At 45.6% G+C, this 17,331-nt stretch overlaps 1 protein-coding gene across 1 annotated transcript in view; it reads left to right on the top strand.

Moving 5' to 3' along the window:
• inpp5b (inositol polyphosphate-5-phosphatase B) overlaps nucleotides 1-17,331 on the top strand; it is a 148,837-nt gene that overhangs the window by 26,410 nt on the left and 105,096 nt on the right. The window lies entirely within an intron of this gene.

The raw sequence follows: 17,331 nt of genomic DNA, 5'->3' as shown, positions 1-17,331 counted from the left end.
GTACTTAGCATCGTATCTGCGCCAGCCAACAAGAGGTTATCCAATCTAATCCCACTTACCAGCTCTCGATCCGTAACCCTGCAGGTTGTGGCATTTCAAGTGCCCATCCAAGCACCTTTTAAATGTGGTGAGGGTTTCTGCCTCAACCAGCCTTCCAGGCAGTGAGTTCCAGATCCCTACAACCCTCTGCGTGAAGAAGCTTCCTCTCAAATCCACTCTGAACCTTCCACCAACTACCTTAAAACTATGCCCCCTCGTAATTGACCCCTCCACCAAGGGAAATAGGCGATTACTATCCACTATATCCAGGCCCATCAAAATTTTATATGCCTCAATGAGGTCTCCTCTCAGCCTCCTCTGTTCCAAGGAGAACAAACCCAGCCTATCCAATCTTTTTTTTTCCAAAAATATACCTTATTCATATAAAATTTTCACTGCATTTGAAAATAGTTCAGTACCTTGCGGTCAGCAATTCCATACAATTTGTTTGGATGCTGACAGCAGTTCCATACAATGCACTAGCGTGCAATTCATTTCAATGTACAGTTTAGTACAATCCTTAAATCATGTTACATGTAGTACTGTGCAAATAAAAGGGTATTTGATGGCTCTCCAGCAGCAGATGATGTCTGTCTCTGTGTGCGTCCCTGGGAACAGTCCGCAGAGCACAGAGTCATGTGTTACGGAGCTGCTTGGGATGAACCTCGACAGCAACCGCTACATCTCCTTCCAGACCTGCCTTGCAAAGGTGCAATCCCGAAGGAGATGGATGATCGTCTCGTCCGCACCACAGCCGACTCTGGGGCAGAATGCCGTGTCTCTGAAACAACGGCCTATCCAATCTGTGCTTATAACTAAGATTCTCCATTCCACGCAGCATCCTTGTAAATCTCCTCTGCACCCTCTCCAGTGCAATCACGTCCTTATAATACGGCGACCAGAACTGCACGCAGTATTCCAGCTGTGGTCTAACCAGAGTATTATACAATTTAAGCATAACTTCCCTGCTCTTGTATTCTATGCCTCGGCCAATGAAGGCAAGCATTCCGTATGCCTTCTTAACCTCCTTATCCACCTGGCCTGCTACTTTCAGCAATCTGTGGACAAGCATTCCAAGGTCCCTTTGTTCATCTATATTTCTAAGTGGCATACGTTTAATGTGTATACCCTTTCCTTATTAGCCCTCCCCAAGTACATTACCTCATACTTCTCCAAATTAAATTCCATTTGCCACTGTTCTGCCCGCCTAACCAGTAGATTGATATCTTCCTGCAGTCCATGACTTTCCACTTCATTATCATCTGCAAACTTCTTAATCGTATCCCCTATAGTCAAATCTAGATCACTGATGTGTATATATACCACAAAAAGCGAGGGACCCACTACTGAGCCCTGCGGAACCCCACTGGAAACATTCTTCCAGTCCCAAAAACATCTGTCAATCATTACCCTTTGCTTCCTAACTCTAAGCCAATTTTGGATCCAACTTGCCACTTTGCCCTGGATCCCATGGGCTTTTACCTTCGTGACCAGTCTGCCATGTGGGACCTTATCAAAAGCTTTGCTAAATTCCATATACACTATATCGTATGCACTACCCTCATCGACCCTCGTAGTTACCTCCTCGAAAAATGCAATCAGGTTAGTCCAACATGATCTTCCCTTAACAAATCCGTGCTGACTGTCCCTAAATAATCCTTGCCTTTTTTGTCTTGTTCTAAAATTGCAAGTCAGATGTTGCAGACCAGGCTTACTTGTCTCTACTTACTTAACCTAAATTCTCAGGTGAGGGGCTTTGGGGAAAAATATTTACCCATTGTGAATTGATTATCCCTCTGTGGAACTGAACAACGCTTCACTGTAGGCAGGAATCCTCCCTCCCTGCAACCTTTTTCCAACAGACCCAGCTCACCGCTTGGTCATGCATCTCAATGAAGGCTCAAAGAAAGCCCTTCTGAGTAGACTAGGCCTATATTCTCTAGAGTTTAGAAGAATGAGAGGTGATCTCATTGAAACATATAAAATTTTTACAGGGCTTGACAGGGGACATGCAGGGAGGATGTTTCCTCTGGGTAGGGAGTTTAGAACCAGGGGTCACAGTCTCAGAATAAGGGGTCGGCCATTTAGGACTGAAATGAGGAGAAATTTCTTCACTCAGGGTGGTGAATCTTTGAGCATTCTCTACCCCAGAGGGCTGAGAATGCTCAGTCATTGAGTATATTCAAGACAGATCGCTAGATTCTTTTGATATTAAGGGAATCAAGGGATATGAGGACAGTGCAGAAAAGTGGAGTTGAGGTAGAAGATCAATCAGGATCTTATTGAATGGCGGAGCAGGCTCGAGGGGCCGAATGGCCTATGTTTGAACACATGACTTACATTGGGACTTTGACATCATTGATGATAGATGAGAAAGACCAGAGTGCCCTTCACCATTTCTAAAACAAAGAGCTGTGTCGGTCCTTTGAGAAATTCCATCTTGAGCCACGTAGAGCCATATACTGCACTTGGGGGGGGGGGGGGGGGTGTCCACCACAAAATCTCACTGATTAGCCCGTTACTCAAGTAAATGACGGAAGCACAATACATCTTTGGGCAAATCTGCCAGCGACACATCATCTACAAAGAGAACTTCAGTCTTCTGTGCAGTCCAAAATACTAGTGAGGGAAATGAGCAGCACCTACTGCTTCTCCTGCGTGTGAACCTCTCTCCCAGATAGGTTGCTCCCTGGAACTCTGTCCTTAAGTTCAGAGTTCATTATGACTTGCTGAACCAGGGAAAGTTAGAGCATGCATTAGTCCATTGATCCTTTGGGACATGGAATCTAACAGCAAGCGCGATCGCCGAGATAACCCTACAGCATTGTAGCCCCGATTTTTTTTATTTTCTTTTTTCTGATCCACATTCGCTGCTAGCGTGTCTTTGTGCCTGGAGCGAGCCCCCGAAAATGACTCAGTCTATGTGTTGTTGTGTACCCAGCCATCAATAGGGTCAGTCTCTCAACCTCTGTCTGCTTTTCATTGCCAACAGCAACATCTTGTTATACTACCAAATGCGTGAAATACAACAGCAATTTTTGTCGGGATGTGGGTTATTTGGCAATCTATAGATAAAGACAAGATCTTGTAATTCCCTTTGAATCAGCTGCAGATTTGTATTTTGGTATCCACTTGCATTCAAATAGAAATGGCTGTAGCAGCTGTGAACAGCAGAATTTAAAAATAGCTTTTTCTTTCCCATTGTATAGGTGTCCAATATAGACTGGTTTGTGCTCTCCAACTGTAGGGAGAACAAATGCAGATATTGTGCCACAAAAAAAGTTTACAGTGGTAATTGTGACAACAAAGGAAGATCTTCATGCAGACCAAACACTTCTATAGTGGCATTTGGAATAAATTTATAAGATTGCCATTTATATAGTCTTTTGTTGCCTCAAAACATATCAAAGTGCTACATACAATGAATTACTGTTGAATTACATTGCCAGTTGGCAATGCAATAGCCATTTTGTTCCAGTAAAGTCCCACAAACAGCACCGAGATGAATAACCAGTTCAATCTTTTGTTAATGTGGTATCTGTAGAGCACACCTGGATCTTGATGGGAGAACACCTTGTGTTAGCATTTGCTTTGTTGTGGTACCTGTTGTAATTGGCATCTGATCTTGGACAATTGCTTTGAGAAGCATGCAAATTGAAGAGTACTGGATGAGTCATAAAGGCTGCAGAGGTCTTGCCTGACCCAGTGACTCTGTTCCCATCAGTTTTCAGGAAGGCAATTGCCAACTCGCAAATTTTAATTGCTTTTTTTTTTACACTCAAACTGCTTTGGATGACCAACAGGAAGAGCAGTGGAAGGAAGGTAGTGCAGGGGTCATCCCCCTGCAAAACAGATACACCGCTTTGGGTACTGTTGAGGGGGGTGACTCACCAGGGGAGGGCAGCAACAGCCAAGTTCATGGCACCATGGGTGGCTCTGCTGCACAGGAGGGCAGGAAAAAGAGTGGGAGAGCTATAGTGATAGGGGATTCAATTGTAAGGGGACGAGATAGACGTTTCTGCGGCTGCAACTGAGACTCCAGGATGGTATGTTGCCTCCCTGGTGCAAGGGTCAAGGATGTCTCGGAGCGGGTGCAGGGCATTCTGAAAAGGGAGGGTGAACAGCCAGTTGTCATGGTGCATATAGGTTTAACAAAAAAAGGGATGAGGTCCTACAAGGCGAATTTAGGGAGCTAGGAGCTAAATTTAAAAAGTAGGACCTCAAAAGTAGTAATCTCAGGATTGCTACCAGTGCCATGTGCTAGTCAGAGTAGGAATCGCAGGATAGCTCAGATGAATACGTGGCTTGAGGAGTGGTGCAGCAGGGAGGGATTCAAATTCCTGGGACATTGGAACCGGTTCTGGGGGAGGTGGGACCAGTACAAACTGGACGGTCTGCACCTGGGCAGGACCGGAACCAATGTCCTCGGGGGAGTGTTTGCTAGTGCTGTTGGAGAGGAGTTAAACTAATACGGCAGGGGGATGGGAACCTATGCAGGGAGACAGAGGGAAGTAGAATGGGGGCAGAAGCAAAAGATAGAAAGAGGAAAAGTAAAAGTGGAGGGCAGAGAAACCTAAGGCAAAAAGCAAAGAGGGCCATATTACAGCAAAATTCTAAAGGGGCAAAGTGTGTCAGAAAGACAAGCCTGAGGCTCTGTGCCTCAATGCGAGGAGTATTCGGAATAAGATGGACGAATTAGCTGCGCAGATAGCAGTTAACGGGTATGATGTAATTGGCATCACGGAGACATGGCTCCAGGGTGACCAAGGCTGGGAACTCAACATCCAGGGGTATTCAACATTTAGGAAGGATAGACAGAAAGGAAAAGGAGGCGGGGTGGCATTGCTGGTCAAAGAGGAAATTAATGCAATAGTAAGAAAGGACATTAGCCTGGATGATGTGGAATCGGTATGGGTGGAGCTGCGGAATACCAAGGGGCAGAAAACGCTAGTGGGAGTCGTGTACAGACCACCAAACAGTAGTAGTAAGGTTGGGGACAGCATCAAACAAGAAATCAGGGATGCGTGCAATAAAGGTACAGCAGTTATCATGGCTGACTTTAATCTACATATTGATTGGGCTAACCAAACTGGTAGCAATGCGGTGGAGGAGGATTTCCTGCAGTGTATTCTAGACCAATATGTCGAGGAACCAACCAGGGAGCTGGCCATCCTTGACTGGGTGATGTGTAATGAGAAAGGACTAATTACCAAGGTGCGAGACCCCTTGGGGAAGAGTGACAAATGGTAGAATTCTTTATTAGGATGGAGAGTGACACAGTTAATTCAGAAACTAGGGTCCTGAACTGAAGGAAAGATAACTTCGATGGTTTGAGGCGTGAATTGGCTAGAATAGACTGGCAAATGATACTTAAAGAGTTGACGGTGGATAGGCAATGGCAAACATTTAAAGATCACATGGACTTCAACAATTCCACATCCCTGTCTGGAGCAAAAATAAAATGGGGAAGATGGCTCAACCGTGGCTAACAAGGGAAATTAAGGATAGTGTTAAATCCAAGGAAGAGGCATATAAATTGGCCAGAAAAAGCAGCAAACCTGAAGACTGGGAGAAATTTAGAATTCAGCAGAGGAGAACAAAGGGTTTAATTAAGATGGGGAAAATAGAATACGAGAAGAAGCTTGTTGGGAACAGAAAAACTGACTGCAAAAGCTTCTGTAGATATGTGAAGAGAAAAAGATTAGTGAAGACAAACGTAGGTCCCTTGCAGTCGGATTCAGGTGAATTTATAATGGGGAACAAAGAAATGGCAGACCAATTGAACAAATACTTTGGTTCTGTCTTCCCGAAGAAAGACACACACAACTTTCCGAAAGTACTAGGGGACCGAGGGTCTAGTGAGAAGGAGGAACTGAAGAATATCCTTATTAGGTAGGAAATTGTGTTCGGGAAATTGATGGGACTGAAGGCTGATAAATCCCGGGGCCTATAGTCTGCATCCCAGAGTACTTAAGGAAGTGGCCCTAGAAATAGTGGATGCATTGGTGATCATTTTCCAACAGTCTATCGACTCGGGATCAGTTCCTATGGACTGGAGGGTAGCTAATGTAACACCACTTTTTAAAAAGGGAGGGAGAGAGAAAGCAGGCAATTATAGATCAGATAGCCTGACGTCAGTGGTGGGGAAAATGTTGGAATCAATTATTAAGGATGAAATAGCAGCGCATTTGGAAAGCAGTGACAGGATCGGTCCAAGTCAGCATGGATTTATGAAGGGGAAATCATGCTTGACAAATCTTCTAGAATTTTTTGAGGATGTAACTAGTAGAGTGGACAAGGGAGAACCAGTGGATGTGGTGTATTTAGACTTTCAAAAGGCTTTTGACAAGGTCCCACACAAGAGATTGGTGTGCAGAATCAAAGCACATGGTATTGGGGGTAATATACTGACGTGGATCGAGAACTGGTTGGCAGACAGGAAGCAGAGAATCGGGATAAATGGGTCCTTTTCAGAATGGCAGGCAGTGACTAGTGGAGTGCCACAGGGCTCAGTGCTGGGACCCCAGCTCTTTACAATATACATCAATGATTTGGATGAAGGAATTGAGTGTAATATTTCCAAGTTTGCAGATGACACTAAACTGGCTGGCGGTGTGAGGTGCAGGGTGACTTAGACAGGTTAGGTGAGTGGGCAAATGCATGGCAGATGCAGTATAATGTGGATAAATGTGAGGTTATTCACTTTGGGGGCAAAACGCGAAGACTGAATATTATCTGAATGGTGGCAGATTAGGAAAAGAGGGGGGTGCAACGAGACCTGGGTGTCATGGTTCATCAGTCATTGAAAGTTGGCATGCAGCTACAACTGGCGGTAAAGATGACAAATGGTATGTTGGCCTTCATAGCTAGGGGATTTGAGTATAGGAGCAGGGAGGTCTTACTGCAGTTGTACAGGACCTTGGTGAGGCCTCACCTGGAATATTGTGTTCAATTTTGATCTCCTAATCTGAGGAAGGACGTCCTTGCTATTGAGGGAGCGCAGCGAAGGTTCACCAGACTGATTCCCGGGATGGCCGGACTGACATATGAGGAGAGACTAGAGTTTAGAAGGATGAGAGGGGATCTCATAGAAACATACAAGATTCTGATGGGACGGGACAGGTTAGATGCGGGTAGATCGTTCCTGATGTTGGGGAAATCCAGAACTAGGGGACGTAGTCTAAGGATAAGGGGTAGGCCATTTAGGACTGAGATGAGGAGAAACTTCTTCACTCAGAGTTGTTAACCTGTAAAGTTCCCTGCCGCAGAGAGTTGTTGATGCCAGTTCATTGGATATATTCAAGAGGGAGTTAGATGTGGCCCTTACGGCTAAAGGGATCAAGAGGTATGGAGAGAAAGCAGGAAAGGGGTACTGAGAGAGTGATCAGCCATGATCTTATCGAATGGTGGTGCAGGCTCGAAGGGCCGAATGGCCTACTTCCTGCACCTATTTTCTATGTTTCTATGTTTCTTTGAGGTGCATCTATATTAAAGTTCCTAGAAAGTGTTCTTCCTACCATTCTTAATCTTTTGTCCCCACAAAGAGACTCTTTCTCAGTCTCTGCCAACCTTTATACTCCACATGAGCCTCATCCCACCCCTCTTCATTTAACCGTATCCTTCTATTCCTTGCTCATGTCCTTACCTAGCTTCCCCTTAAAATGCATAGATATGCTATTCATCTCAACTACTCCAGGTGCTAATGTTATTAAAGAAGCAGAGGGAGGATTAAGTGTTGCAATATGAATAGAAAAATAAGTTGTTGCCATGGATCAATATCGAGATGGCACCAGATACCTGAAAATCTCCAGAACAGTCGGACAATATTGTCATTGCTCAAACTCAGCTGGAGGTTTTTCTCTCTGCCACATTGAAATGCAGACACGGAAAGTGTACTCATCTGAAAAACCGATACCTGAATGCTTCACTATGTATGGCATTCAACGACTCCAGAGGAATGTAATAGACGTACAAAACTAGCTTCTGCTGGAAAATCATTTATGTAATGTTTTGTGCTGTTGAGTACAAATTTATGTATTGTTTTAGAACAATTGTCAGCTTGGGTTAGTTGGTTGTACTTGAATCACAGATTGAAGGTTTTCACCCCACATCAGGACACGTGTGCAGAGTGCTGCAGGTGTCTGTCTTCGGAAGAGACAATAAGTTGTTGAGATGGATGTTAAAGGTCCCATTGCATTATTCCGAGGAACAGAGTGGTTTCGGCCGACCGGCCAACATCACCACAAAGAGATTGACTAGTTAATTTGTTTAGCAGCCGTTGGTGAGATCATCTTGTGTACAATGTGGCTGGCCATATCTGCCTAAAAACAGCCACTGCCTTTCTAAAATAACTGTTGTGTGTTGAGATATCTCCGAGAAACACAAGGAAACACAAATGCAAGCATTTCCTTTTCATTCAACAATACTACTTTGCTTTTGTGGTTTCATGAGGTGGTTTGCATGATTGTATGCTAGGCCCCTTATTTCTTTAATGATAATCACTAAGCTTCAGAAGGTTAATTCCCTTACATTTGCGTAGCAGAAAATGTTGCAGCCTAGAAGTTCAAGCGCAGCCAAAAACGAAAGCTAGGCATGAAGCACAGGTAATATTGGACCTCGGGCCTCACTATCGTCGAGACCACTGCGTGGACACTTAATGGGTGTCCCCAGGCAGCTCACTAGAGAAGAGGTTGGGTAAGGGAGTGGTGACCGGCTGCACTTTCAACTAAGTATATTTTAAACACTTAGCTTGTTCGTTGTGGCCTGCAGTGGTCCCTTTAAGGTCCGCCTATTAGGCCGCATATAGACCTGGCTTTCCTGAACGCAGCTGGCCCAACGCCATTCAGGGCAACCTAATTATTTCAGAGGAGGCCTAAAATGGGCATTTGGCTCCTTACTTGAGTATGTAAAGGGCCGAATGCCTGGGTCCTGGACGTCATTTTTTGCCTACAGCAATATGACGGGAGGCATATTTCCAACTTGTAATGGGCGTGCGCTTCCTGCCTGCCATATTGGAGGTTTAGGAGGCAGTTTAGCACTGGAAAAATGAGTGCTGCACTGTTGAATTTCGAGGCCAAAGTGTCAGTTTTTATGCTTATGTGGATGTGGAGGGAAAATAGAGGAAAGTTTTAACAGGACCGAGAAATATAATTACTCTGAATGCTTGGATCCCTTCCTGTTAATGCAGAGGCAACATGATGAGCAATTCAATAAGAAATACAAAAAAGAAACTTGTCAACTAGAAATAAATTTCAGATAGGTGAAAGCAATCCCATGTTCTGTTTGTTTTTACAAATATAAGATTGGTACCCAATACCCCATGTGGAGATTGTGCCTTCATACACATCAGTAGGAATTTTTAAAAATTCATTCGCAAGATGAGGGCGTCGCTGGCTAGACTAGCATTTATTGCCCTTGAGAAGGTGGCAGTGAACCGCCTTCTTGAACCTCTGCAGTCCGTGTGGTGAAGGTACTTCCAGAGTGCTGTTAGGGAGGGAGTTCCAGGATTTTGACCCAATGACTATGAAGAAACGGTGATATATTTCGAAGTCAGGCTGATGTGTAACTTGGAGGGGAACTTGGGAGGTGATGGTGGTTCCCATGCGTCTGCTGCCCTTGTCCTCGGCGGTAGAGGTCGTGGGTTTTGGAGGTGCCGTCAGAAAAGCCTTGGCGAGTTAATTGATTCTTGTCTCTATCCTGAAAGTGACTGCTGCAATAATTTCAAGTGCACATTTATAGAGTTGAGAGGAAGTTTTAGCTCAGTAACATGATAATAAAGGTGAAAAGCAAGGCAAACTTTAAAAAACTTTAGTTTTGCTCAGTGTATGAAAGTGAAATAATAAAATGATGTTTTAATAGGGAGGAGAGTAAACTAAAACCTGAGAGTTTTTGCACATAATTGTTACAATAATGCGTTTGAAAACTATTTTTATGCAATTGCAGATGTGGCTGGCAGCAACGCTGTAATATAAGAATGTAAAATTTAGGAGCAGGAGTAGACCCTACGGCCCTTCGAGCCTGCTCCGCATTCAATAAGATCATGGCTGATCTTCGAACACAATTCGACTTTCCTGCCCAATCCCCATGCCCTTTGATTCCCCTAGAGTCCAAAAATGTATATATCTCAGGCTGGAATATACTCAACGATTCAGCGTCCACCGCCTTTTGAAGCAGAAAATTCCAAAGAATCATAACCCTCTGAGTAAAGAAAATCCTCCTCATCTCTGACTTAAATGGCCAACCCCTTATCCTGAGACCAAGCTCCCTCGATCCTAAGACTATGCTCCCTAGATCTGGACTATCCAGCCAGGGGAAACAACATGGCGGCACTGGTGCCTGTAGGTGCGCACAAGTTTTCAGAATGTACTTGTGGAGTTGGAGCTTCTGCCTTCTTCAAAAGAGGGCAGGAGCTGGGACTCCAAACAAGGGAGTTTCCACGCTCGCATCTAGGTCAGACCAGCCGTTTCGGCTGACCCGCTAACAGCTGTGGGGGACAGGGCAAGCATGTCTTGGCACTTGGTTTGTGATACAGCACCCCGTGAATTAAGTCTCAGCTACTTTTTTGCCTTTTAACATAGCAAGATATCTCATGACATTTTACAAAGCAAGAGTTGGACCTGAACCGGAGTCGAGGAATGAGTTTGGAATGAGAAAGAAAGAAAGACTTGGATTTATATAGTGCCTTTCACGACCACTGAACATCTCAAGGTGCTTTACAACCAATGAAGTACTTGTCACTGTTGTAATGTAGGAAAGATGAGGAGAGATAGCTGAAGGCTTATTTGACGAGAGAAGTTTTATGGGGACTTTTTGTTATGTCTTTAATACTCTTATGAATGACTCCACGAGGTCTAGTATTGTACTTGAGCTGTTGTGACCTTAGTCCCATTTATTGTAACTCCAGAGTGATGCACAAGCAAGGTGTGCAGCCTTTTATACTGGGCCCTGCACACCTATGCAGTTGACCCTTAGGTCTCCTACTGCAGTGCCCTCTGGTGGCGCACCTTATGTGACTATACAGTTAGTATACATGGTCTACATACATGACATCACTCCCCCCCCGCCCCCACAAGTCTTGAATGCAAATTGATTCGTACATTGACAGTGACCTGGGCTTTGCTCTAGCTTGGGTGGGTTGGTCGTGAGATTTATTGCCAGTGGAGGTCCCAGTGGTTTCTGGTTGTGAGTCCATGACTACTCCATTCTCCGCCCCCCATCCCCCCCACACACACACACACACACAGATCATGCTAATGGCCCGTTACATGCAAGTTGCATTCAAGTTCATCACATGGGTTTTACATTTACATCTTGGTACATTTGTCGGGTGGATTACAGTTGCGTTTCTTTTTGTGTGGTACATTTACATGATCAGTACAGGTATATCAGTACAGGTACACAAGGACAGTCTAGTTCCAGCACGGCCAGATAGCGCCCCGTGCTAGTGAGCTCATTTTGCTCGAGTTGCCGAAGCTCGGGGCTTTTGCCCTTACTCCTAGTGTCGGGCAGGCCCAAAGACAGCTGATGTATCTGTGACCTCCCTGTACCTTTTCGTTTGCACAGTATTGCTGCTGCTCCCTGGGAAGCTGTCTGAGCGTGTGAGCGTTTCGCCTAAGCGACAGTGGGGCTGCCTCGTCTTGTCTAGCAGTTCGCAAGGGACTGCTGACTCGCTTTTCTTGAGGGCACTGTTGTGAGCACTCTCTAGTTTGGGATCCTGGCTGATCCAGGTCGCATTCGGAGGATCCGTTGCGGGTGACTATTCACTCTTGGGCATTGCCGTGCTGGCGAGTGGGTTTGTGGGCTGCGCCTTTTCCACCCGGGTGGTGGGCTATGGTAGCCGATTGTGAACATAGGCACAATTTACTGTTTCTGGCCCGTGGCGGTTCATGCAATGTTAAACCGATCTGAGGCAGGGTATCGCTACCGGTGCCTCTGCTCTCCGGGGATCGTTTACTCTGTGGCTTGTCTACTTCTGTCAGCTTTACGCTACATCGTTCTGGTCCCGGGTACGCAGGCTACAGCATTGGGTAGCCCGCTGGACCTGTATACGACCGTTAGGTGTTCGCCCGCTACATTGGCTGATTGCAATTTGCACCCGACATCACTCAATAACATTTTGCTCGTTACAGATGGACTTTTACATTGGTTACCAATTTCAAGCGGTTCATTCAAAAATGGCAGGTTGCTGGCCTCCTTTAAAATGGCCTTACTACTTTTACCCCAATTGTCTTCCTTGCGTGGAACCACGTGTCGTTGCTCCATTAGTGCTGCACCTCGAGGTTTGGACACCATCATTTCCCTGTCCATGATGTCGACTGCCGCGATCTTCTTTCCCAGGGATTCTGCCACTGCAGCTGGGAAGGCGACCACGGATCCAATCTTCCTCCCCAGAAGTCCTGCCACTGAAACTGGGAAGGTGCGTTCGGGTCGTCTCAGCCGGATCATCGCCACGCAGTCTGCTCTCCGGTGTGTGGTCCAACTGAAGGTGAGGGCTTGCTCTGCCTTTGAGCACGAGGGACGTTGATCGCTGGAGGGATGAAGTCTTCCCAATTCCAATGAATCTTCCCCATCCATCTTCTTCCAAGTAGCGTTGGTCCATCATCTGAAACAATCCACAATGGTAAATTGTGCACCGCGCCATCATGGGATACACTTACATCCGCACTACCAACAACTGATATCAGTTCCTTCGTGTAGGTACACAGCTTTGCCTGAACCGGATTCAGCTTGGGTCGTTCAGCTTGATCGTTCCATAGCCTCTCAAAGGCTTCCTGGCTCATTACTGACTGACTCGCCCCCGTGTCCAATTCCATGAAGACTGGAACGCCATTTATCTCAACTTCCGTTATCACTGGAGGACAGTCTGCAGGTATATACTCCATACACTTTGTCTTGGGACTGAGCTGCCTCGTAATCCGCGTTGGATTCACAGTCATCCGCTGACTCCTCTTCCACATGGTGAGTCACTGCTCTTTTGCACATTCGCTGGAGGTGGCCCTTTGTGCTGCAACCTTTGCACACATAGTCTCTAAACCGACACTGATGAGCCCTGTGATTACCTCCGCACTGCCAGCTACTCGACTTATGTTTGCACCCCTCGGCGGACTCTGAGTTAAAGTACTCGGGGGCCTGTACGCTCTGCCCTTGGAAGATTCACGTTCAACAGTTCTGCCTGTGAAAGGCGCCATTCTATTTAAAGTACTTGCCGGGTTTGAGTCCTGAGAGTGAGTCGTCATCTGCTTGGAGCTGCAGCTTGAGATCATGAATGCCTGGCTGATGCTGATGGCCTTCTGCAGAGTGACGGTGGTTTCGGCAGACAGTAGCCTGTGAAAAAGGACCTCATGACCGATTCCAATTACGACAACGTCCCGCAACGCATCAGCGAGGGATGCGCCGAATTCACACGGTCCTGCCAGCCTCCTGAGGTCGGTAGCGTACTTTGCGATTTCCTGGCCCTCGGGGCAGCGGTGTGTATAAAATCGATGCCTGGCCATGAGGATGCTCTCCTTCGGTTTGGGTTGGTCCCGAAATAGCACTTTCAACTCCTCGTATGACTTGGTCGTTGTTTTCTCTGATGCAAGCAAGTCCCTGACAAGGATGTAGACCACGGGCCCACAACTGATCAACAGGATAGCTCTGGGCTTATCTGCCAGCGTGGCCAGATCATCGCCTACCAGGTCGTTTGCTATGAAATATTGGTCAAGCCGCTCCATAAAGGCTTCCCAATCTTCACCCTTTGAGAACTTTTCTAATGCACCAACGTTAGTCATTTTTGCATGTAAGTTCGTAATCTCGTCGCCAGTTGTTATGTCTTTAATACTCTTGTGAATGACTCCACGAGGTCTAGTATTGTACTTGAAGCTGTTGTGACATTAGTCCCATTTATTGTAACTCCAGAGTGAGGCATAAGCGTGGCGGGCAGCCATTTATACTAGACCCTGCACACCTATGCAGGTTCCCCTCTGGTCTCCCACTGCAGTGCCCTCTGGCAGAACACCTTGTGACGATACAGTTAGTATACATGGATTACATGCATGACACTTTTGAAAGAGGGGAGTAATGTGGCAAGGCCAGAGGAGCTGGGACGTTAATTCCAGTGTACAGGGTGCAAACACTACTAATGGTAAAGCAGATCTGTATCCGACCAATCTGTGACACTCATATACTCAAGACATACAGTGCAAAACCTTTCTACGTGTGAGGAGGAGAGCCAACTTTCTTGTCTGCTCTAAGAACTACTTTTTCCACTGGCATTTGTAATCTTCTCCAAAATGATTAGTTTGGGAATTGATTGACCTAATGATTACATTAGTCCATGCTGAATACAGTGATTATTTTACAAGCCAAAGCCCATTGTTTCTTGATTACGTTTGGGACTCTTGACTGTTAACGTATTATCATTAATCACAGTAGAAATAATTAAGTCATACAATGGCTCCTGATATAATTTCCTGTTCTGAATAGTATCTGGCTTCAAATCTAAAGCAGTCTGATACCTTCTTCAGCTTTACAAAAAAATGTCTGATTATCAGTTTGTTAAATCTGACACCCTTTGGACTTGAATTTAATGCACTGCATCCCACTCCACCCCGCGACTGAGACCTCAACGACCTTGAGAACTTGGCTCATTGCAGGATATTAAAGAGGCATTTATTTCCACACAGCTGACAAAATGCCACTTTCTTCCATTTTGCCCATCGTGCAGATTAAAGGGACCTAAAATTGATTTTATAATTAAAACTCAGTCGGGTCTGTTTTCCTGAGCTTTCTGCCTGGGCAACCCTTATTCGTCTGGCACAAATCACAGAGAAAGGGGGCAGGGTCTCCGTTGCCCCCTCCCCTTTATATTACAGCGAGATTTCTAGGCCTTCCTCGATTGGGACGGGTGGAGTGCCTATAACAGGTGAGGTTCTCCCTGACAATGAGTTGGGAATTGGTGTTCCAAGCGCCTCTACACATTTTTATGTTTAATAACCCTGTCCACTAAGGTAAGTTTATTTTAAATCCTAATTAAATCCAGGACGGGAAATGTAGGTTATGCAGTGTGGCAAGGCAAATTTTTTTAGCAGCCTTTATTTTAACAGTTGCACATATACAGGACAAATGCAAAACAAATGTGCATATAATTACCGTGGATGTGACGTCACACTATTGAAGCACATTCAGACACCATTTATAAATACTGTAATAACACTGTTCAGGAACGTCAGTTTTTCATACCTGCTATCTTTCTTCACATTGCTGGCCAAGTAATTTATTTTTCAGAGATTTATTAATGATTGTTGTGCTCTCTCCGCGTTTCAAGAAAAAAATAATGGGGAGGGGGATCATCCTGGCACAGTGAGGGGAAAGGGCCCTCCTGTTTCAAACAGACTGGGGAAGAGGGGGATCGCCCTAGCAGTGAGACAATTTGAGGGGTGGGGGGGGGGGGTGGGGTGGTGGTTACCATGCTGCTTGCTTAGGCATTATTATAATGGAAATTACATGCAGCAGTTCCGCTATTCTCTGGCATAAGGTCAGCCCCTTGTATAGACACATGCACTCGGAGCCATGAACACATGCACACAGAGCCATGTTCAACCTCAGAATGGCACCGTTCTTGTAGGACTGAGTGAGACTGAGGTACCAAGCCCTGTCTGCTGAGTTACAGAAGCAGACACTAAACCCCTTCCACTCCACACTTTAACAGACCCTCAGTGTTACCTGTCCCCAGGCTCCAGCTCACAAAGACAACACTGCCTTCTCAGCTCCGGTGCAAACACAGCTGCCCCATTGGCCAGAATTTACCCCCACTCATTGGTCCAGGTCAAAGCCAAATTGTTGTCACAAACCATTATCCACCCTTTCATTGGTCCGATGCTGCCAATGGGCACACGATCTGTCAATCAACAGTGGGCCCTGTTGATTTGTCTCTGAGTCCTGGCGTGGATTTACATGAGCTGCAATTAGGCTGAATGGAGCTTAATTAAATGGCAGCTAGGGTACTCTGGATGAGTTTTGTTAACCGGGGACTCTTCCAGGGGCATTGTTTACCCGGGGACACAGTACCTCATCCGTGGACGTATGGTCGCTCTAGTGTACAGGTGAAGAGGGGACAGGAAATCAACACCAATGGGCCTGAAATCCCGGTTCTGGGCTTCCCGCGGGCGCTCACCTGAAAATAAGAAAAAAGATCCGCTCCGACCTTTTGCTCCTGCGCCCTTCAGCGATTCCGTTCTGAGGTCTTCTCTTCCCGCACTTCGCAGCGCGTCCACATCTTGGAGATACGGAGGGGAAAGATGGAGTCACATGGCACTGGACAACCAATGCAGGTACAGTATTCTCATTGATAATAATGGGAACTCCATAAGTACAAGCTCCCATTATTATCAATGAGAAACATGCCCCCACCAAACACCCAAACACAACAAAAAAAACACCTCGCATATTTAACATTAATTGAAATTAAAGTTAATGACATGTTTTAGAAAAAAAATATCTAATTTGGATTTTTTTTTAAGTGTTTTTAAAATAAAAATAAAAATTAAAAACACATTTTGATATGTTTTAAAACTCTTACGCTGGTAAAAATAGGCTATGTGCCTGCTTTTATCAGGCACAAGAATTTTAAGGACATTCGTTGGGCAAATAGCCCAATCTCGCCCGCACGAATGTCCTTCCTGCAGGGATGCGGAAGATTTGTCAAGGGATATCTTGACGGATGGGAAAAAGTGGTTTACAGCGCATGCGCATTGCACGTTTTAGCGGGGCCTTGACAGGTCCGTACGTATTCCGTACGGACCCGGCGAAGCCGGAATTTCAGGACCAATATTTTCAGCTGGTCGCAGTGCAAGAACCAAGGAAAAAAATTGGAATGTGGGAGTGTGATCATTGGTGGGGGAGGGAGAGTTGAGAATGAGTCCAAAGCCACTCTATGTGTGAACCTGTATTAAATGACTGTCAGTATTGGAGAGTGCTGTAAGCAAGGTTGTTTTCTTACAGTATTTCTCGATCTCTTAATTCTGTATAAGTTGGGTACATATAAGCAACAGATTGTGCAAACTACCTGCCTTCATAAATGCAAAGGAATTGGGTTCTGATCCAGAACCGGATACTGATCTGTCTCTGAAGCACTGTGGTGTAAGACCCGTTCAGGGAGGTTGCTATGCATACCTTGGAATATTATTATAGTGTAGCTGTCACGTAAGCTTTTAAAAGTGCTCATGGTGCCTATTGGACTTCCTTGACACTTTAGAAACCACAGCGGTCCTTTTAGTGCTGTGTGGGGCAACTCCCACTTGTGTTCTCAAAATA

The sequence above is a fragment of the Pristiophorus japonicus genome, chromosome 14 (genome assembly GCF_044704955.1).
Source record: "Pristiophorus japonicus isolate sPriJap1 chromosome 14, sPriJap1.hap1, whole genome shotgun sequence".
Lineage (NCBI taxonomy): Eukaryota > Metazoa > Chordata > Chondrichthyes > Pristiophoridae > Pristiophorus > Pristiophorus japonicus.
This window is presented reverse-complemented; position numbering and strand designations above follow the sequence as displayed.